This window comes from Aegilops tauschii, chromosome 7 (genome assembly GCF_002575655.3).
Source record: "Aegilops tauschii subsp. strangulata cultivar AL8/78 chromosome 7, Aet v6.0, whole genome shotgun sequence".
Lineage (NCBI taxonomy): Eukaryota > Viridiplantae > Streptophyta > Magnoliopsida > Poales > Poaceae > Aegilops > Aegilops tauschii.
This window is the reverse complement of record NC_053041.3, coordinates 260,584,444-260,607,893: the sequence shown is the minus strand read 5'-3', so window position 1 is coordinate 260,607,893 and position 23,450 is coordinate 260,584,444.

The following is a 23,450-nucleotide window of genomic DNA, read 5'->3' as shown; positions in this document are numbered from 1 at the left end:
CTATTTATTGATTAATATTCATATTACTACTTTTTTTTTGAAAAAATATGCTTTTAATTCAAAACCGTGAAATAACACGTTTTAGATATGAAAATGAAAAAGTAAGTTCAGATCCTTCTTATTCACTCGAAAATGAAGCTATGGAGATTTTTTCTGATTTTTCTGAATTTTTTGATTTTTTTTCAAACCCTAAACCCTCTCTCCCTATTATACGAACTCTGAACATGTTCATAGGTGATAGCTCATTTGTGTGAAGCCTTTTTTCATGAAAATGACCTACACCAAGTTTATATTTTTTCTCATAACCTTGTCACATATGACGGCTATGTGCACAAGAATTACAACATTTTGAGTTTTTTTGAATTTTTTAAAAACATTTGAACTTGATTTTGACAGATCACTTCAAAAAATGTTTTTTCAAAAAAATGCCCCTATACCGAGTTTATATATTTTTATGGTAACTAGGTCTCATAAACGGACGAACTACGTTTGTTTTATATTTTTGTGATTTTTTCTAATTTAGTCATGGCCATTTGAAATCTGGTCAAACCCTAATAACCCCGTTGACTCGCTCATAACCCCGCAGAAATGCTCCAAACCCTAGCGTCGAACGTCCGTCGTCGGATCCTACCAAGCGCCAAACACCACCCGTCAGATGTGGGCAGGCATGCGCGATCCGCGTGATGCATCCTGATTGGCTACTGCACTGTCCTTCTCGGGTTTTTACGATCTGCCCCACTTTACATATGAAATTGTATTTTTCGCACATGACCACCACATGTCAGTGTTAAGAGTTGGTTCAAATATTCAAACTACAAAATACAATGTGGAAAATCGTCAATATAGCTTCCCCTTCTCCTCTTCTCCATCTGACAGACAAAGGCATCGAGCAGATAGGGCAATTCCTCTGTTTCTTTCCCCATCTTCTCGTTCTTCTTCCTCTTGAGCAATTCCTCTGTTTCTTTCCCCATCTTCTCGTTCTTCTTCCTCTCGAGCAATTCCTCTGTTTCTTCCTCTCGGGCGATATGTCGACCTCCTCGTCAGCCCCCCGTTCCACGTGGCCGGTGTATGGTCCAGTGCCGATGACTCGATGCACTGACTGCCCACGGACTACGCCACTGAAGCGGTTGACTTCGAAGGAGGAGAAGAATGGGAACTTTGGGCGCGAGTTCGTCAAATGCGAGAGCAAGCCGGAGGGGCAGGTTAGATCTGAGTTTCCCTCGCATCCTTTATCTCTAATTTCTCAAAAAATCTATCACATTTCATTTTCAGATCGTGAAGAAATGCCACCATTTCGAGTGGATGGATGATTACATCCAGAGGCTTCAAGGGTTGGGCTTGCTGGATTCGAGGGGGAATGCAATCCGCGAGTTCAATCTGCCCCATGACAGTGCCGCTCCGGCAGCAGCAGCGCGTCCGGAATACCCGACGGTGGTAGATGTCGAACTGAAGACGGAATTGAAGAAGATGAACAAGAACTTCAAGCAACTGATTGAGTTGAAGAAGCAATCCAATCTGATAGCTTTAGGAATACTTGCTCTAGGAATTTTTTACTTGATGGCCATCTCTCGTTAGAGATGTTTGTCTACTGTTGTTGCCACTGTTTAGCAATCCAAGTATGTTTATCTCAAATGCAACTCTGTTTAGTGCAACTGTCGATCTCTGAATGTATGCAGTTTGTTAAGTTTCGACACTTTCAGTTTCGGCAGAAGACAAGTACCAGTTCAGTGATAGGATTATTTTGTTAGCAAATAACCTTGAGTGTTGGATCATACCCTAGCTCGTCAGATGACAGTTAGCAGTACTTGAGCAGCACAAGGGATATACATCAAGTTCATCTCTTCTCTCTCGCACTTGCCAAACTTTTGTCCTCGAGTTCGTCAGTTCTGCTAGAAACCTAGTTCGCGGGCCCAAAGAGAATCAAGCTGCAATAGGCCCACAAAGGATAAATGAGGCCCAGAAACAAGCGATGTTTCTTTTTTTTGTTTAGGAACGATTGCTTTGTCCTTTTTTCTGATTGCTTTTTTCATTAATTTGATTGCCCAATCTCTTCTATCTCATTGAGGATTTTTTTTGGTTTCCTTTATGGGTCCCTTCATTTTTTAGAATCAAAGTATTTGCAAACCGCAGTATTATTATGCCTAGAGAACTAATACTTCATGATTGGAAAAAGAGGTCCAACCCTCTTTTTTATATACTTCAAACATAGTGTAGTTTCTACATATTAAAGTATATAAAACTACACTTTTGACTAAAGCCAAACATCTCAAAGTATTTGATACTTCAATATTTCTGAAAACCAAAGTATTCTTGGAATACCTAAAAAATACAGAGCTCTCAAACCAAAGCCGTGTACAAATGTACAATATGTTCTTATTTTTAGAAGGCATCTATGAACACATCATTTTTAGTTAGTTTGGTTAATTTTCCCCACGCCAATTAGCCGTGTCTAAACTTGGGACAAACAAAATATAGGAAATACAAACATAACAAAGCATTAATATAACACACATAAATTAACTTAGATAGTAGGGTTGCTAGGGCAACAAACATAACAAAACATTAATATAACACACATAAATAGATAGGGTTGCTAGGGCAACATAAGTTCCCAAGTTCTTACATAGCTAGGTCGGGAAACACGCACACCAAACTCACACTCACACTACATAGTAGATAGGGATAGGGTAGCTAGGGCAACACGCACACCGCCGGCTTCACCGTCTTCTTCGCCGTCGGCTTCAGTACTCCTCCTCCTCAAGGCCGTTGTCGCCGACGTAGTACGGGAGGCTGTGCATGCGGTTGCGAGCGGGGAAGACGCTCTCGAAGTCCGTGAAGATGTTATGGGTGGTGAATGCGATGAACTCGCACCCACACCAATACACCTTGCCGAGCAGGTAGTAGGCATCGAACCTGTTGGTGAAGTGGACGACGAGCCCTACCACTGGAGCGTTGGCGTGGGGACGCTGCTCCACAAGGTTGAACATGGGCGGCGAGCCCGGCGGGAGGTGGTGGAAGCCCGCACGGAGGAACCCCTGTGCAAGCTCAGTGCTACCCCTCCAGGGTGAGATCGCCCACACGCGGAGCGATGCCTCAACGACGACGTTGGCGGGGTACCGCTGTTCCGGCACGGTGGGCGGCGCTTGGAACGTCGGCCCGTTGTACTGCATCTTGAAACGCTTCGCTGAGTGGAACGGCTTTGGCTTTTGGGGGAAGAAGAGAAGTGGGAGGCGCAGATGGATCTGTAGAAGAAGAGGCAATGAAGGGCAGTTTAAATAGCCAGGAGAGACGAAGTGGGTACACGCGCAAACGGCGTAGATCATGACTCAGTGCGTGCGTGAACCGATGCGATCATAAATGTGTGAACGTGAATCCATGCGAACGTGCTTTGCGTGCTCTGCGTTGGCGGCTGCCTGCCTCCCCCTTCTGCGTGCTCTGCGTTGGCGGCTGCCTGCCTCCCACAACTGAATCGAGCGGCACTCGTGCGGCGTGAACCGATGCCTCGACATAGACGCGAGCGTGCGTGCAGCCTGCCCCTTCTGCCACCGGCACGTATGCCTGCGACGCGTGAAACGACGCTGCGGAGCGACTAAATCCACCGGCAACCGGGCGGCAAGGATCGATGCGTGCGTCTCGGCGTGCATGCATGCGTTTAGGTCTAGGTCACTAGATGCGTGCGTGGCGGTGTTCGCATGCATAGCAGGCTAAATCGATGCCAAAGCCGGGCATGCATAGCAGGCTGCATCCATCGATAGAAGGCTTTTTTAATTTATTCCCAACAAACTAACGGGCCCGTCCTATGAACACAAACACGGCCCAACCAGCGAAGCCACAACCACAGTCAACAGAGTCCAACGTGGCCCCACAAGTCAGTTAACGGCCAAGACGGCAAACGTCTGTTATGAACATTTGTGAGAGTTTCAGCTAAGGGAGTGGGGAAAAGTGAGCAAAAGTTTGAAGCGTGGGGAAAACTGAGCACAACTAAGGAATTGGGGGCACAGATGGAATAAGCCCTTAAAAATTGAACTAAATATGTGTGAAATTTTGAAAATTCGCAAATTTTTGCTGGGGAACAAAATATTCTTAATCAAAAAATTAGTAGCCATACTAAAACAAATTTAAAATTAAATTAGTACTATGTCATGTTAAATCCAATGAAATATAAAATATCAATGAAGAACAAAAACATAAAAAGAAACTAATTTCCCATTTGCTATAATTTTTTTGGAATTTTCAACCCCTTTGATATTACTTTTAACAGACACTGACCATACTCTTTGGCCAGGCCGGAATGCATCCCTCCTCGTCTTGAAAGATTTGCAGCCCAGTAAGTCGGAGAAAACAAATAGGCCTAGCTTGGGTATTCTTCAAAAAGAAATACTGGGGTACCTATTTTTCCAAAGAAAAACCTGCTGGGCTGGTCATGTTGTTAGACGGGCCGCAGAGACCGCACAACCCAGTTTATAGCCTGCTCCTCCGAATTACTACTCAAAAAAAGTTGTGTGATACGTCTCCAACGTATCTATAATTTTTGATTGCTCCATGCTATTTTATCTACTGTTTTGGACAATATTGGGCTTTATTATCCACTTTTATATTATTTTTGGGACTAACCTATTAACCGGAGGCCCAGCCCAGAATTGCTATTTTTTCCCTATTTCAGAGTTTCGCAGAAAAAGAATATCAAACGGAGTCCAAACGGAATGAAACCTTCGGGAGCGTGATTTTTGGAACGAACATGATCCAGGAGACTTGGACCCTACGTAAGAGAAGCTTCCAGGAGGCCACGAGGTAGGGGGGTGCGCCCACCCCCCAGGGCGCGCCCTCCACCCTCGCGGGCCCCACGTTGCTCCACCGACGTACTTCTTCCTCCTATATATATCTACGTACCCTCAAACGATCAGATACGGAGCCAAAAACATAATTCCACCGCTGCAACCTTCTGTACCCACGAGATCTCATCTTGGGGCCTGTTCCGGAGCTCCGCCGGAGGGGGCATCCATCACGGAGGGCTTCTACATCAACACCATAGCCCCTCCGATGAAGTGTGAGTAGTTTACCTCAGACCTTCGGGTCCATAGTTAGTAGCTAGATGGCTTCTTCTCTCTTTTTGGATCTCAATACAATGTTCTCCCCCTCTCTCGTGGAGATCTATTCGATGTAATCTTCTTTTTGCGGTGTGTTTGTTGAGACCGATGAATTGTGGGTTTATGATCAAGATTATCTATGAATAATATTTGAATCTTCTCTGAATTATTTGATGTATGATTGGTTATCTTTGCAAGTCTCTTCGAATTATCAGTTTGGTTTGGCCTACTAGATTGATCTTTCTTGCAATGGGAGAAGTGCTTAGCTTTGGGTTCAATCTTGTGGTGTCCTTTCCAAGTGAAAGTAGGGGCAGCAAGGCACGTATTGTATTGTTGCCATCGAGGATAACAAGATGGTTTTTTTATCATATTGCATGAATTTATCCTTCTACATCATGTCATCTTGCTTAAGGCGTTACTCTGTTTTCATGAACTTAATACTCTAGATGCATGCTGGATAGCGGTTGATGAGTGGAGTAATAGTAGTAGATGCAGGCAGGAGTCGGTCTACTTGTCTCGGACGTGATGCCTATATACATGATCATACCTAGATATTCTCATAACTATGCTCAATTCTGTCAATTGCTCAACAGTAATTCGTTCACCCACCGTAAAATACTTATGCTCATGAGAGAAGCCACTAGTGAAACCTATGGACCCCGGGTCTATCTTCATCATATTAATCTTCCAACACTTTGTTATTGCCTTTGCTTTTTACTTTGCTTTTATTTTACTTTGCATCTTTATCACAAAAATACCAAAAATATTATCCTATCATATCTATCAGATCTCACTCTCGTAAGTGACCGTGAAGGGATTGACAACCCCTTATCGCGTTGGTTGCGAGGATTTATTTGTATTGTGCAGGTGTGAGGGACTCGCGCGTAGCCTCCTACTGGATTGATACCTTGGTACTCAAAAACTGAGGGAAATACTTACGCTACTTTGCTGCATCACCCTTTCCTCTTCAAGGGAAAACCAACGCAGTGCTCAAAAGGTAGCAAGAAGGATTTCTGGTGCCGTTGCCGGGGAGTCTACGCAAAAGTCAACATACCAAGTACCTATCACAATCCCTTATCTCCCGCATTACATTATTTGCCATTTGCCTCTCGTTTTCCTCTCCCCCACTTCACCCTTGTCGTTTTATTCGCCCTCTCTTTTTCGTTCGCCTCTTTTTCGCTTGCTTTTTGTTTGCTCGTGTGTTGGATTGCTTGCTTGTCATGATGGCTCAAGATAATACCAAATTGTGTGACTTTACCAATACCAACAATAATGATTTCCTTAGCACTCCATTGCTCCTCTTACCAATACTGAATCTTGTGAAATCAATGCTTCTTTGTTGAATCTTGTTATGAAAGATCAGTTCGCCGACCTTCCTAGTGAAGGTGCCGCTACTCATCTAAATAGCTCCGTTGATTTGTGTGATATGCAAAAGAAGAAAGATGTTGATAATGATATTGTTAAATTGAAGCTATTTCCTTTTTCACTTAGAGATCATGCTAAAGCTTGGTTTTAGTCTTTGCCTAAAATAGCATTGATTCTTGGAACAAGTGCAAAGATGCTTTTATCTCTAAGTATTTTCCTCCCGCTAAGATCATCTCTCTTAGAAATGATATTATGAATTTTAAGCAACTTGATCATGAACATGTTGCACAAGCTTGGGAGAGGATGAAATTAATGATACATAATTGCCCTACTCATGGTTTGAATTTGTGGATGATTATACAAAATTTTTATGCCGGATTGAATTTTGCTTCTGGAAATCTTTTAGATTCGGCCGCGGGAGGCACTTTTTTGGAAATCACTTTAGGAGAAGCTAATAAACTCCTAGATAATATTATGGTTAATTATTCTCATTGGCACACTGAAAGATCTACTAATAAAAAAGTGCATGCGATAGAAGAAATTAATGTTTTGAGTGGAAAGATGGATGAACTTATGAAATTATTTGCTAGTAAGAGTGTTTCTTCTGATCCTAATGATATGCCTTTGTCTACTTTGATTGAGAATAATAATGAATCTATGGATGTGAATTTTGTTGGCAGGAATAATTTTGGTAACAACGCGTATAGAGGAAACTTTAATCCTAGGCCTTATCCTAGCAATTCCTCTAATAATTATGGTAATTCCTACAACAACTCTTATGGAAATTTTAATAAGATGCCCTCTGAATTTGAGACTAGTGTTAAAGAGTTTATGAATTTGCAAAAGAATTTCAATGCTTTGCTTGAAGAGAAATTGCTTAAAGTTGATGAATTGGCTAGGAACGTTGATAGAATTTCTCTTGATGTTGATTCTTTAAAGCTTAGATCTATTCCTCATAAGCATGATATCAATGAGTCTCCCAAAGCCATGAGAATTTCCATTGATGAGTGCAAAGAAAGAACCGCTAGGATGCGTGCTAAGAAAGATTGCTTTATGAAAGCGTGTTCTTCAAATTTCTATGAAAATAAAGATGAAGATCTAAAAGTTATTGATGTGTCCCCTATTAAATCTTTGTTTTGAAATATGAATCTTGATAATGATGGGACTGAATATGATCCACCTTTACCTAGAAGGCGTTCCAAGAATTCGGAGTTTTTAGATCTTGATGCTAAATTTGATAAAAGTGGGATTGAAGAAATCAAAACCCTAGATGTTGCTAAACCCACTATTTTGGATTTCAAGGAATTTAATTATGAAAATTGCTCTTTGATTGATTGTATTTCCTTGTTGCAATCCGCACTAAATTCTCCTCATGCTTATAGTCAAAATAAAGCATTTACTAAACATATCGCTGATGCCTTGATGCAATCTTATGAAGAAAAGCTTGAGCTGGAAGTTTCTATCCCTAGAAAACTTTATGATGAGTGGGAACCAACTATTAAAATTAAGATTAAGAATCATGAGTTCTATGCTTTATGTGATTTGGGTGCTAGTGTTTCCGCTATTCCCAAAACTTTGTGCGATTTGCTAGATTTCCGTGATTTTGACGATTGCTCTCTAAACTTGCACCTTGCGGATTCCACTATTAAGAAACCTATGGGAAGAATTAATGATGTTCTTATTGTTACAAATAGGAATTATGTGCCCGTAGATTTTATCGTTCTTGATATATATTGCAATCCTTCATGTCCTATTATTCTTGGTAGACCTTTCCTTAGAACGATTGGTGCAATTATTGATATGAAGGAAGGGAATATTAGATTCCAATTTCCATTAAAGAAAGGCATGGAACACTTCCCTAGGAATAAAATAAAATTTCCATATGAATCTATCATGAGAGCCACTTATGGATTGCCTACCAAAGATGGCAATACCTATATCTATCCTTGCTTTTATGCCTAGCTAGGGGCGTTAAACGATAGTGCTTGTTGGGAGGCAACCCAATTTTATTTTTATTTTATTTTGCTTTTGCTTATGTTTAGGAATAAATCTTTGATCTAGCTTCTGGTTAGATGTGTTTTTATGTTTTAATTAGTGTTTGTGCCAAGTTAAACCTATAGGATCTTCTTGGATGATAGTTATTTGATCTTGCAGAAATTTCCAGAAACTTTCTGTTCACGAAAATAATTGTTAAAAATCACCAGAACGTGATAAAATACTGATTACAATTGCTGCTGATCAATAAACAAATTGCCTAGGTCTTCCTATTTTGGCTGATTTTTTGGAGTTCCAGAAGTTTGCGTTAGTTACAGATTACTACAGACTGTTCTGTTTTTGACAGATTCTGTTTTTCGTGTGTTGTTTGCTTATTTTGATGAATCTATGGCTAGTAAAATAGTTTATAAACCATAGAGAAGTTGGAATACAGTAGGTTTAACACCAATATAAATAAAGAATGAGTTCATTACAGTACCTTGAAGTGGTCTTTTGTTTTCTTTCGCTAACGGAGCTCACGAGATTTCTGTTGAGTTTTGTGTTGTGAAGTTTTCAAGTTTTGGGTGAAAGATTTTGATGGATTATGGAACAAGGAGTGGCAAGAGCCTAAGCTTGGGGATTCCCATGGCACCCCCAAGATAATCTAAGGATACCAAAAAGCCAAAGCTTGGGGATGCCCCGGAAGGCATCCCCTCTTTCGTCTACTTCCATCGGTAACTTTACTTGGAGCTATATTTTTATTCACCACATGATATGTGTTTTGCTTGGAGCGTCTTGTATGATTTGAGTCTTTGCTTTTTAGTTTACCACAATCATCCTTGCTGTAAACACCTTTCGAGAGAGCCATACATGATTTGGAATTTGTTAGAATACTCTATGTGCTTCACTTATATCTTTTGAGTTATATAGTTTTGCTCTAGTACTTCACTTATATCTTTTAGAGCACGGTGGTGGATTTGTTTTATAGAAACTATTGATCTCTCATGCTTCACTTAGATTATTTTGAGAGTCTTAAATAGCATGGTAATTTGCTTAAATAATCCTAATATGCTAGGTATTCAAGATTTGTAAAAACTTTCTTATGAGTGTGTTGAATACTAAGAGAAGTTTGATACTTGATGATTGTTTTGAGACATGGAGGTAGTGATATTAAAGTTGTGCTAGTTGAGTAGTTGTGAATTTGAGAAATGCTTGTGTTGAAGTTTGCAAGTCCCATAGCATGCACGTATGGTAAACATTATGTAACAAATTTGAAACATGAGGTGTTCTTTGATTGTCCTCCTTATGAGTGGCGGTCGGGGACGAGCGATGGTCTTTTCCTACCAATCTATTCCCCTAGGAGCATGCGCGTAGTGCTTGGTTTTTGATGACTTGTAGATTTTTGCAATAAGTATGTGAGTTCTTTATGACTAATGTTGAGTCCATGGATTATACGCACTCTCACCCTTCCATCATTGCTAGCCTCTTCGGTACCGTGCATTGCCCTTTCTCACATTGAGAGTTGGTGCAAACTTCGCCGGTGCATCCAAACCCCGTGATATGATACGCTCTTTCACACATAAACATCCTTATATCTTCCTCAAAACAGCCACCATACCTACCTATTATGGCATTTCCATAGCCATTCCGAGATATATTGGCATGCAACTTTCCACCATTCCGTTTATCATGACACATTCATCATTGTCATATTGCTTAGCATGATCATATAGTTGACATAGTATTTGTGGCAAAGCCACCGTTCATAATTCTTTCATACATGTCACTCTTGATTCATTGCATATCCCGGTACACCGCCGGAGGCATTCATATAGAGTCATACTTTGTTCTAGTATCGAGTTGTAATCATTGAGTTGTAAATAAATAGAAGTGTGATGATCATCATTTAATAGAGCATTGTCCCAATAAAAAAAGAGAAAGGCCAAAAAGGCCCAAAAAAAAAGAAATAAAAAGGGGCAATGCTACTATCTTTTTTTTCCACACTTGTGCTTCAAAGTAGCACCATAATCTTCATGATAGAGAGTCTCTTGTTTTTTCACTTTCATATACTAGTGGGAATTTTTCATTATAGAACTTGGCTTGTATATTCCAACAATGGGCCTCCTCAAGTGCCCTAGGTCTTCGTGAGCAAGCACGTTGATGCACACCCACTTAGTTTCTTTTGTTGAGCTTTCATACATTTATAGCTCTAGTGCATCCGTTGCATGGCAATCCCTACTCCTTGCATTAACATCAATCGATGGGCATCTCCATAGCTCATTGATTAGCCTTGTTGATGTGAGACTTTCTCCTTTTTTGTCTTCTCCATATAACCCCCATCATCATACTCTATTCCACCCATAGTGCTATATCCATGGCTCACGCTCATGTATTGCGTGAAGGTTTATAAAGTTTGAGATTACTAAAGTATGAAACAATTGCTTGGCTTGTCATCGGGGTTGTGCATGATGAGAGCATTCTTGTGTGACGAAAATGGAGCATGACTAAACTATATGATTTTGTAGGGATGAACTTTCTTTGGCCATGATATTTTGAGAAGACATAATTGCTTAGTTAGTATGCTTGAAGTATTATTATTTTTATGTCAATATGAACTTTTATCTTGAATCTTTCGGATCTGAATATTCATACCACAATTAAGAAGAATTATATTGAAATTATGCCAAGTAGCACTCCGCATCAAAAATTCTGTTTTTATCATTTATCTACTCGAGGACGAGCAGGAATTAAGCTTGGGGATGCTTGATACGTCTCCAACGTATCTATAATTTTTGATTGCTCCATGCTATTTTATCTACTGTTTTGGACAATATTGGGCTTTATTATCCACTTTTATACTATTTTTGGGACTAACCTATTAACCGGAGGCCCAGCCCAGAATTGCTGTTTTTTTTGCATATTTCAGAGTTTCGCAAACAAAGAATATCAAACGGAGTCCAAACGGAATGAAACCTTCGGGAGCGTGATTTTTGGAACGAACATGATCCAGGAGACTTGGACCCTACGTAAGAGAAGCTTCCAGGAGGCCACGAGGTAGGGGGCGCGCCCACCCCCCCTAGGGCGCGCCCTCCACCCTCGTGGGCCCCACATTGCTCCACCGACGTACTTCTTCCTCCTATATATACCTACGTACCCCCAAACGATCAGATACGGAGCCAAAAACCTAATTCCACCACCGCAACCTTCTGTACCCACGAGATCCCATCTTGGGGCCTGTTCCGGAGCTCCGCCGGAGGGGGCATCCATCACGGAGGGCTTCTACATCAACACCATAGCCCCTCCGATGAAGTGTGAGTAGTTTACCTCAGACCTTCGGGTCCATAGTTAGTAGCTAGATGGCTTCTTCTCTCTTTTTGGATCTCAATACAATGTTCTCCCCCTCTCTCGTGGAGATCTATTCGATGTAATCTTCTTTTTGCGGTGTGTTTGTTGAGACCGATGAATTGTGGGTTTATGATCAAGATTATCTATGAACAATATTTGAATCTTCTCTGAATTCTTTTATGTATGATTGGTTATCTTTGCAAGTCTCTTCGAATTATCAGTTTGGTTTGGCCTACTAGATTGATCTTTCTTGCAATGGGAGAAGTGCTTAGCTTTGGGTTCAATCTTGCGGTGTCCTTTCCAAGTGACAGTAGGGGCAGCAAGGCACGTATTGTATTGTTGCCATCGAGGATAACAAGATGTTTTTTTATTATATTGCATGAATTTATCCTTCTACATCATGTCATCTTGCTTAAGGCGTTACTCTGTTTTCATGAACTTAATACTCTAGATGCATGCTGGATAGCGGTTGATGAGTGGAGTAATAGTAGTAGATGCAGGCAGGAGTCGGTCTACTTGTCTCGGACGTGATGCCTATATACATGATCATACCTAGATATTCTCATACTATGCTCAATTCTGTCAATTGCTCAACAGTAATTCGTTCACCCACCGTAAAATACTTATGCTCATGAGAGAAGCCACTAGTGAAACCTATGGCCCCCGGGTCTATCTTCATCATATTAATCTTCCAACACTTTGTTATTGCCTTTGCTTTTTTACTTTGCTTTTATTTTACTTTGCATCTTTATCACAAAAATACCAAAAATATTATCCTATCATATCTATCAGATCTCACTCTCGTAAGTGACCATGAAGGGATTGACAACCCCTTATTGCGTTGGTTGTGAGGATTTATTTGTATTGTGCAGGTGCGAGGGACTCGCGCGTAGCCTCCTACTGGATTGATACCTTGGTACTCAAAAACTGAGGGAAATACTTACGCTACTTTGCTGCATCACCCTTTCCTCTTCAAGGGAAAACCAACGCAGTGCTCAAGAGGTAGCATTGTGCAATTCTGTCGTTAATTGACTATACATTGGAAATGATGTGGGTCCCAGATATCAGCAGGGTGGATTAGAGTAAAAACGAGGGGTGCATCTGAGTAGTAAAAGAGGCGTTTGCTTGTGTTCGGGAGTGGACCTGGTGGGTCCGTACTATCATACTCACAACTACAGTCCTCTTCCGATTCACTATGTTGACAGGGCCGGACGGCGGCGCCGTGGCGAGTGCACCAAGGCGGGGGATAAAGTGTTGTCGCGAATGTGCTGGGCTGGGTTGGACATTCTTATTGAAAAATAAAAATGGACCGGGACTAGTTACGATGTTGACTACAATTTGCATGGGTCCGCTGGTTGCAGGAAGAAAATGGTGGAAGAAAGAAGATTGGTCGCTATCTTTGCCTAAGAATAATATCGACTGAATGTAGTGACACTATCATAGGAAACAATATCCTCCTGTTAAATCGTGAATTTAAAGAACTGGTGCATGAGCATTTAGCTTTATTTATTTATTTATTTATTTACTTATTTATGTTTAGGGGAACATGAGCATGTACTTGGGCCGGATTCATGTGAGAGCCTCCCTTCTAGTTAATTATGGGCTCCTCTATTGGGCCTTCATCAGTGGGCTGCATGTTATCAACAAGTGGAAAATGTGTTCCGTACCAAAAATAGTATGCGCTACGTATGGTACGGGGCACTAAAGGATCGGACCGTGCAACGACTTCCAAAACATTGTGTTTGTCGTTCTAACAACACATTTATTCAACCAACAGACGAAATATACTACTGATTGTACATTGAAAACAACAGCAGCAACAACCAGGGCTGGGGGTGCAACAGAAGCAGTAAGCAGGCCAGAAGAGTAAAGACGCGGCTCTCTCTTCCAAACCAAACATCAGCCATCATTACAAAAGGGCTACCAAAAAAGAACAAGTGTATGCATCAAACTAAATAAAGATCCTACTACACCAAGTGTACACATCTAACTAACTGCCTCAGTTAGACGTTACTATTTATTAAGCTGTAGAGATTAGCTGACGGCTTGAACCAGATGGGTGCTTGACGGGGGAAACTCCAGCCAGCAGGTTGAAGTCTGATACTTGCGACCCTCTCTCCTACATTGGGCTGCAGAGCGTGGTGGCACATATCAGGGTATGGTGCATGCAGAGACGCATGGTACGCTGTGTACACACAATTTTGCCTGATGAACGAAACCGCGCTGCCATCATGATCCTTGCCGTCGGTTATCTCCTGGTTAATCGGATAATTTAGTCCGAGAAACAGAGAGCGTGTACCAAGGCTACTTACCAGCCTCCAGTCAAAAATTCCTGAAGGCCCAGAGAAGCTGGGATCCTGCTCAAAGACCTTGCAGTGACTGTGATTGTATTCCGCGAAACAACACGTCCGGTATGTGTTAACGATCATCAATCGTTCGCCGTCGTTTGATCGAGCCAGGAACCACCTGCAACTGCCATGCCGCTTTTCTTTGAAAGGTTCTGGGATTAGGAAGGGTAGGGACACCAGGCAGCCTATAACATCATATCAAGGTGGAGTCAAATAAAAAAGGGCTCTTAATGTAGTCAATCTTAAGAACAACATGTTATGAGCATGAACATTTTTTCAGTAAATGTTGACAGTAATATAAGCAAGCCATCATGATATCATAGGAAAGTAACATACTGCTGTAACAACCATTTGTAGCGATGACTGGAGTAGGCCAGCAATACAAACAGCCATAGAAGGAGGCGACAACATAAATGAAGCCCTTGTGTTCAATGGCATCAGAGAACCATGGAGGATGTATGATCTTGCGATGGGCGTGCAGATTTATCCACTTACCGCAGTGACCTGTCATATAGGCGAGACCGCGGTTGAAGAACGCAATTAGCCTGAAGTCTTTATAATTCATAGATCTTGTGGGCACTTGGCAGATTACAACCTTGAGCAAATCAAACTTGCTATCATGTTGGCTACTGTAAGATTCCGAGTATTCTGGGCCGCGGTGCCAAAGCAGTGCAGTGTTAATCGAAGGAAGGGGGATCAATCGCCGGGTGTAGACCTCCATGAGCATCCAGCTGCCGCTACCGTCGACGAGCACCATCCAAGACGTGTTCATGCCGACCCAGTACATACCGTTAATGTAGTTGAGCGTGACGGGGATGGGATCGCAGTCAAGGGGGTTGATGCTCGCCACCCTACGATCGTTATGCTGCGTGACATGCCATTTCTATAGATCAGGCGGCATCAGCAAGCAAGGAGCTGGCTTAAAAAGCTCCGGCCTGAGGGCTTTGAGTAAACGATATAACCCCGACGAGCATGCGGCGAGGGGCATGGTACTGAGATTGTCCACACACGAAATAATGAGCTTGATTACCTCTGTGGGGAGCGAATTCCAGCCACTCTTTCGGCGAACGCTGCTCGGTTCTGCCATTGTTAGTGCTTGGGTTTCGAACGAGGGGGGGAGGCGCCTTAGCGGGGATGGAAGATTGGACGAGATTATGTGCGGACAAAGATGGAGAAGCGAATATGTGCTGCGGGAAGTGGACAGGTGATGATGACTACAGCACGCCGCTTGACTTACAAGACACATACCAGCAGCGTAGGGTCATATCGATGCCAGACAACTTGCTTGAGTGATCACAGTACTGGTACTCCCTACAGTACCTACTACTATGCCCTAACTTTCTTGAGTAGAGTAGTAGTGGAGCAGGACTGGAGGAGTAGTATATTCTAATCTAAAATAGTTACAAAGTTCAATGCCCGAGCGTGGAACGACTACGAACCGCCATCGGTGCTAACTCCAATCCCCAACAAACGTTCGCTGGGAGACATGGCAGTTGCAAACGCCCGCGACGCAGTTACAGTACATGTGTAAGGGTGGCGGTTTTGTCAAATACTATGGCTTAAAAACAGGCCACCGTCGGATGGAAATCTGACGGTTACGTGGATTTGCCAGGATTGAGCTCGTGGGGAACAATCGCCAGATATCATTACTAAAAAAGGTTAAAACACCCGGGGCTATAACTTGCACCGGCTGACCACTAACAATGATACTAACATAGTTGTAAAATGGTCAAAGACCATGTCTACGTGGTGTTTGGAATTATATGCAGAAAAATTAGCAAGATGCCCGTGCATTGCACGGAACATCAAGATGCATTTTTTTACAAAACACCTGTTGTGATTGACCCATGCAGGAGTAATACCATGTGTAAAAACTAATGATATCTTGAGAATTTTATCGGAAAATGGTATGTCGACCATTTCATCAAAATAATGATATCTCGAGAAAGATGATAGATAAGGTGAGGAGGAGTGGGGCGTGGTGGTGACTGGTGGTCGGACTGGGCGGAGGCATGGGGATGGACGGCGCCGACAGCGGCCACCATGCCAGATTGTTCTAGAGACTTCCTTTTTTAATTGCTCAGCAATGAGGTTGTGGGAGATAAGGATGAACGAGGCAAGGCCTTATCTGTAAATGTGGAGAGAGGTGCGGGTATCTTTTGTAAAATTGTCATTGTTTGCTTTCTATCCGTCATTTATAGATCGGACAGTCTATATTATAAGATGGCAGGCACACCATCATCACCAACTCGGTTTTTTCTCTACTCCTACTCCTATAAAAGACTCAGTTGGTGATGATGGTGTGTCTGCCATCCACCATTTCTGACCATTAGATCTGCATCTAACGGCTGTCATGTAAGTTGTGGCCTTTTGCAACAATTCCCACTTCTCTGCTCCAGTTTACACAAAACCCCTTAGTATCTTGAAACCAACCACATTCCTCCCTTACTTCATCAAAACATCCCAAAGAATATATTTTGAGTGAAACATAAGATATTTTTAGTGATATGTATATCAAAACTAAACTATTTTCTTTCAAATTTGTGATTATGTTTTATTCTACTTTGGATCCGTTGCAACGGACGGGCTCATTGTTATAATGGTTTATCTCTTGCATTGTCTGCAACGAACACCTAGTGTACTGGTCCGGGCCGGATGCTCGCAGCGCGATGACCTGAGTTCGAATTCTGTCCTAAACTTTAGCTTTTTATGTATTTTTAATATATACTTCTTTCGCTACTGTACTGGCAGTGGAACGCACATAGTACTTAGAATACAAGATTAAGGATGGATTTTTTTCGTTTTAACTTTCTGTACGAATCTGGAGCCAGCCTGCAAGTCATGTACACTATACTGACAGTGGAACCCACAGAGTACTTAGAATACAAGATTAAGGATGGATTAACTTTTTATAGAGGGAGAATCATACACGCAATTAACTCAAATGGATTGGGCGTGACTCTATTATTCTCCAACGACAACCGGCAAATTTCCTCCCGCGGGCCGGAGTAGGTTTGTCGGTTGGCATGCGGGTTTAACGGAGGGGTTTGGTGGAGGCGAGGAGGCGTGTTCAGTCGTGCGTGCAACGGACGGTGTAGTACTATTCGATTTGACAGCTACAACTAGTATATTATAAAAAACAAAGAAGAGTAGTAGAGATAGAGATAAGAGTAGAGACTAGGGAGGAGCACCATCTACTGCTTCGTGGGCTACTCCTGTGCTCCATTCGGCGGCCGCAACGTCCCCTACAGCCACTCCCTCCCGCACTCCATTCGGCGGGCGCTGTTGAAATTTGGGGAGCGCACTCTCGCGATTGCTGGCAGCGAAGACTTCACCAACGATGACTTCTTCCCCGACCTCGGCAACCTCTTCCTCAACGACATGGGCGACAACCTCAACGCCAACGGTGCTGCTCCCGTTGCACCGTATGTGTTTCTGTCCTCCTTGTTCGAAATCGTGGTAGAATTCATGTTTCTAGTCTATGTCCTAGATTCGATCTGTTCATCTACTATGCTAGTCCACATGATTAGTTTAATCTCTGTTATAGTCGTCATGATTTATTTTGTGCTTATTCAGACTAAATCTCGTAGTAACTTGCTCATATATTCAACTGGCGGAACGTCCCCTATAGCCACTCCCGTTTCATGGACGGCCTGGTCGATGCCTCCAAGGAGCCCTTCGTCTACTGCTATGAGTGCCCGATGCCGTTTTGGGGCTCGCCAGCGGACATCGTGCATCACCTCACGTAGGCGTGCGACAGTCACTACTGGCCCTTGGCGGAGAACATCAAGTACGGGACGTGCTACCCGTTCACCGTGCCGGAGTCGCTGGAGGATCACCGCCGCCTGATAGTCTCGGAGGAGGATGGCAGCGTCTTCCTCTTGATCGTGGGCACCGGTGAGGCCCGCGCAGGCCGCCGCCCCGTCTCTGTAGTGTGCATCAGGGGCAACGCCGCTGACGCTGATACTGACACGAGGCCGATGTACGGGTGCGTGCTCACTATTACTACCCCTCGGAGGTACGTGGGCGGCGACACTGGCTACGTCAAGCTGACTAGGACTGTGCCGAGCTGGGACCTTCCCACCGATGTGGACATGGAAGACGCATGGCATGATTTGACCCCCAACAATGTGCACAAGGACTCCAAGGAGGTTCACCTGGACATATGCATTACCAAGTTAAATGTTGATCATTAGTCTTCGCTCAATGTAATCCGTTGTCTAAGCATGTGGAGACTTCCATGCATGATATTGCTCTATTGGAGTATCGCGCATGAATAAAAGTGTATCCATTTATGGTTTTGTCTAGAATCTTCCATGTATGAAATTTTTACTACAGTACTGGTGAAAGACTTATGATGAAACATTTCTTACATCTCCTCTGCCCCCTTCCAAGTCATCCTGATTTAATGCCTCCGTCTAGGTGTATAAGAGCATGGTTAATACTTAATAGTATAGCCAACTGTTGACTATGAGAAAGTGCCATGTCATCTGTAGCCAACATGTATAACAATCGATACTCAAAAACTAATTCTTAAATATCATTTCTCGCAAAGCACAATAAGTGTTATTTCTTCACAAGTTTTGGATGCAGGTTGAACAGTTGAACGCTTTTGTTTGCAAAAGATACTTTTTTATCTATTTCACCCGGATGTTTGTGAGCTCTAGAGATGAAATAATATCTGAAGAAACCTATCGGTACCCGTTACACATGAGATGACCCCCACATCCTTTGTCAAAATAAACAACTCCCCGATCAATGCATTGCACTGTTCCGTGCAACGCACGGGCACCTTACTATAGATTGGTACGATCAAAAGTTGAACTAACATTATATATAGTATGATAAATGCTGATGCATGTCACCAAAAATTATATCATTGAAAACTATGTTCAAATACGAATCCAATGATATAGTTTTTGTTGACATGCACTAACATTTTGTCAGTTAAATCTTCAGTCAAATTCATTGGGGGACTGATAAACCACGACTGATGTAGTAAAGTGTAGAGGGCGGCGCTGCACGCGAGTCTCACCCCGCTCGTGGCGCGGCAGTAAAGCCGTTGATACGTCTCCAACGTATCTATAATTTATGAAGTATTCATGCTATTATATTATCTGTTTTGGATGTTTATGGGCTTTACTAAACACTTTTATATTATTTTTGGGACTAACCTATTAACCGGAGGCCCAACCCAAATTGCTTTTTTCTTGCCTATTTCAGAGTTTCGAAGAAAAGGAATATCAAACGGAGTCCAAACGGAGTGAAACCTTCGGGAGATTTATTTTTGGAACGGAAGCAATCCAGGAGACTTGGAGTAGACGTCAGGGAAGCTTCGAGGTGGCCACGAGGCAGAGAGGCGCGCCTGCCCCGCGCCCCCACCCTCATGGGCCCCTCGTGGCTCCCCTGACCGACTTCTTTCGCCTATATATGTCCATATACCCTAAAAACATCGAGGAGCACAATAGATCGGGAGTTCAGCCGCCGCAAGCCTCTGTAGCCACCGAAAACCAATCTAGACCTGTTCCAGCACCCTGCCGGAGGGGGGTGTTGGGGAACGTAGCAGAAATTCAAAATTTTCTACACATCACCAAGATCAATCTATGGAGTTTACTAGCAACAAGAGGGAAGGAGTGCATCTACATACCCTTGTAGATCGCGAGCGGAAGCGTTCAAGAGAACGGGGTTGATGGAGTCGTACTCGTCGTGATCCAAATCACCGATGATCCTAGCGCCGAACAGACGGCACCTCCGCGTTCACCACACGTACGGTGCAGTGACGTCTCCTCCTTCTTGATCCAACAAGGGGGAAGGAGAGGTTGATGGAGATCCAGCAGCACGACGGCGTGGTGGTGGAAGTAGCAGGATCCCGGCAGGGCTTCGCCAAGCGCAAGCGGGGAGGAGGGAGATGTGTCACGGGAGGGAGAGGGAGGCACCAGGGCTTAGGTTTGCTGCCCTCCCTTCCCCCCACTATATATAGGGCCAAGGGAGAGGGGGGGGGGGCGCAGCCTTGGCCCTTCCTCCAAGGAAGGGTGCGGCCAGGGAGGAGTCCATCCTCCCCAAGGCACCTAGGAGGTGCCTTCCCCCTTTAGGACTCTCCCTTTACCTTATCTCTTGGCGCATGAGCCTCTTGGGGCTGGTTCCCTTGGCTCATATAGGCCAAGGCGCACACCCCACAGCCCATGTGGCCCCCCGGGGCAGGTGGACCCCTTGGTGGACCCCCGGACCCCTTTCGGCACTCCCGGTACAATACCGATAATGCGCGAAACTTTTCCGGCGACCAAAACAAGACTTCCCATATATAAATCTTTACCTCCGGACCATTCCGGAACTCCTCGTGACGTCCGGGATCTCATCCGGGACTCCGAACAACTTTCGGATTTCCGCATACTAATATCTCTACAACCCTAGCGTCACCGAACCTTAAGTGTGTAGACCCTACGGGTTCGGGAGACACGCAGACATGACCGAGACGACTCTCCGGTCAATAACCAACAGCGGGATCTGGATACCCATGTTGGCTCCCACATGTTCCACGATGATCTCATCGGATGAACCAGGATGTCGGGGATTCAATCAATCCCGTATACAATTCCCTTTGTCAATCGGTATGTCACTTGCCCGAGATTCGATCGTCGGTATCCCGATACCTTGTTCAATCTCGTTAACGGCAAGTCTCTTTACTCATTCCGTAACACATCATCCCGTGATCAACTCCTTGGTCACATTGTGCACATTATGATGATGTCCTACCGAGTGGGCCCAGAGATACCTCTCCGTTTACACGGAGTGACAAATCCCACTCTCGATTCGTGCCAACCCAACAGACACTTTCGGAGATACCTGTAGTGCACCTTTATAGCCACCCAGTTACGTTGTGACGTTTGGTACACCCAAAGCATTCCTACGGTATCCGGGAGTTGCACAATCTCATGGTCTAAGGAAATGATACTTGACATTAGAAAAGCTCTTAGCAAACGAACTACACGATCTTGTGCTAGGCTTAGGATTGGGTCTTGTCCATCACATCATTCTCCTAATGATGTGATCCCGTTATCAACGACATCCAATGTCCATGGTCAGGAAACCGTAACCATCTATTGATCAACGAGCTAGTCAACTAGAGGCTTACTAGGGACATGGTGTTGTCTATGTATCCACACATGTATCTGAGTTTCCTATCAATACAATTCTAGCATGGATAATAAACGATTATCATGAACAAGGAAATATAATAATAACCAATTTATTATTGCCTCTAGGGCATATTTCCAACAGTCTCCCACTTGCACTAGAGTCAATAATCTAGTTCACATCACCATGTGATTAACACTCACAGGTCACATCACCATGTGACCAACATCCAAAGAGTTTACTAGAGTCAACAATCTAGTTCACATCACTATGTGATTAACACTCAATGAGTTCTGGTTTGATCATGTTATGCTTGTGAGAGAGGTTATTAGTCAACGGGTCTGAACCTTTCAGATCCGTGTGTGCTTTACGAATATCTATGTCATCTTGTGGATGCTACCACGCGCTACTTGGAGCCATTTCAAATAACTGCTCTACTATACGAATCCGGTCTGCTACTCAGAGTCATCCGGATTAGTGTCAAAGTTCGCATCGACGTAACCCTTTACGACAAACTCCTTTTCACCTCCATAATCGAGAAAATTCCTTAGTCCACTAGATACTAAGGATAAGTTCGACCGCTGTCATGTGATCCATTCCCGGATCACTATTGTACCCCTTGACCAACTCATGGCAAGGCACACTTCATGTGCGGTACACAACATAGCATACTGTAGAGCCTACGTCTAAAGTATAGGGGACGACCTTCGTCCTTTCTCTCTCTTCTGCTGTGGTCAGGTCTTGAGTCTTACTCAATACTCGCACCTTGTAACACAGCCAAGAACTCCTTCTTTGCTGATCTATTTTGAACTCTTTCAAAATCATGTCAAGGTGTGCGTTCTTTGAAAGTATCATCAGGTGTCTTGATCTATCTCTATAGATCTTGATGCCCAATATGTAAGCAGCTTTATCCAGGTCTTCCTTTGGAAAACTCCTTTCAAACAACCCTTTATGCTTTCCAGAAATTTTACATCATTTCGGATCAACAATATGTCATTCACATATACTTATCAGAAATGTTGTAGCGCTCCCACTCACTTATTGTAAATACAAGTTTCTAACAAACTTTGTATAAACCAAAAAACTTTGATCACTCCATCAAAGCGTATATTCTGACTCCGAGATGCTTGCTATAGTCCATGGAAGGATCGCTGGAGCTAGCATACCTTTTAGCATCCTTAGGATCGACAAAACCTTTCTGATTGTATCACATACAACCTTTCCTTACGAAAACTGGTAAGGAAACTTGTTTTTGACATCCATCTGCCAGATTTCATAAATGCAGCTAATGCTAACATGATTACGACGGACTTAAGCATCGCTACGGATGAGAAAATCTCATCGTAGTCAACTCCTTGAACTTGTGAAAATACTCTTTGCCACGAGTCGAGCTTCATAGACGGTAACATTACCGTCCACGTCCGTCTTCTTCTTAAAGATCCATTTATCTCAATGGCTTGCCGATCATCGGGCAAGTTCACCAAAGTCCATGCTTTGTTCTGATACATGGATTCTATCTCGGATTTCATGGCCTCGAGCCATTCGTCAGAATCCGGGCCCACCATCGCTTCTCCACAGCTCATAGGTTCATCATTGTCCAACAACATGACTTCCAAGACAGGATTACGCATTACTCTGAAGTAGTACGCATCCTCGTCATCCTACGAGGTTTGGTAGTGACTTGATCCGAAGTTTCATGATCACTATCATATGCTTCCACTTCAATTGGTGTAGGTGCCACATGAACAACTTCCTGTGCCCTGCTACACACTAGTTGAAGTTATGGTTCAATAACCTCATCAAGTCTCCACCATCCTCCTACTCAATTCTTTCGAGAGAAAATTTTCCTCGAGAAAGGACTCGTTTCTAGAAGCAATTACTTTTGCTTCCAGATCTGAAATAGGAGGTATACCCAACTGTTTTGGGTTTTCTATGAAGATGCATTTATCCGCTTTGGGTTCGAGCTTATCAGCTTGAAACTTTTTCACATAAGCATCGCAGCCCCAAACTTTTAAGAAACGACAACTTAGGTTTCTCTAAACGGTGCCGTCTCAACGGAATTGCGTGGTGCCCCTTTTAAAGTGAATGTAGTTATCTCTAATGCCTAACCCATAAACGATAGTGGTAATTCAATAAGAGACATCATGGCATGCACCATATCCAATAGGGTGCAGTTATGATGTTCAGACACACCATC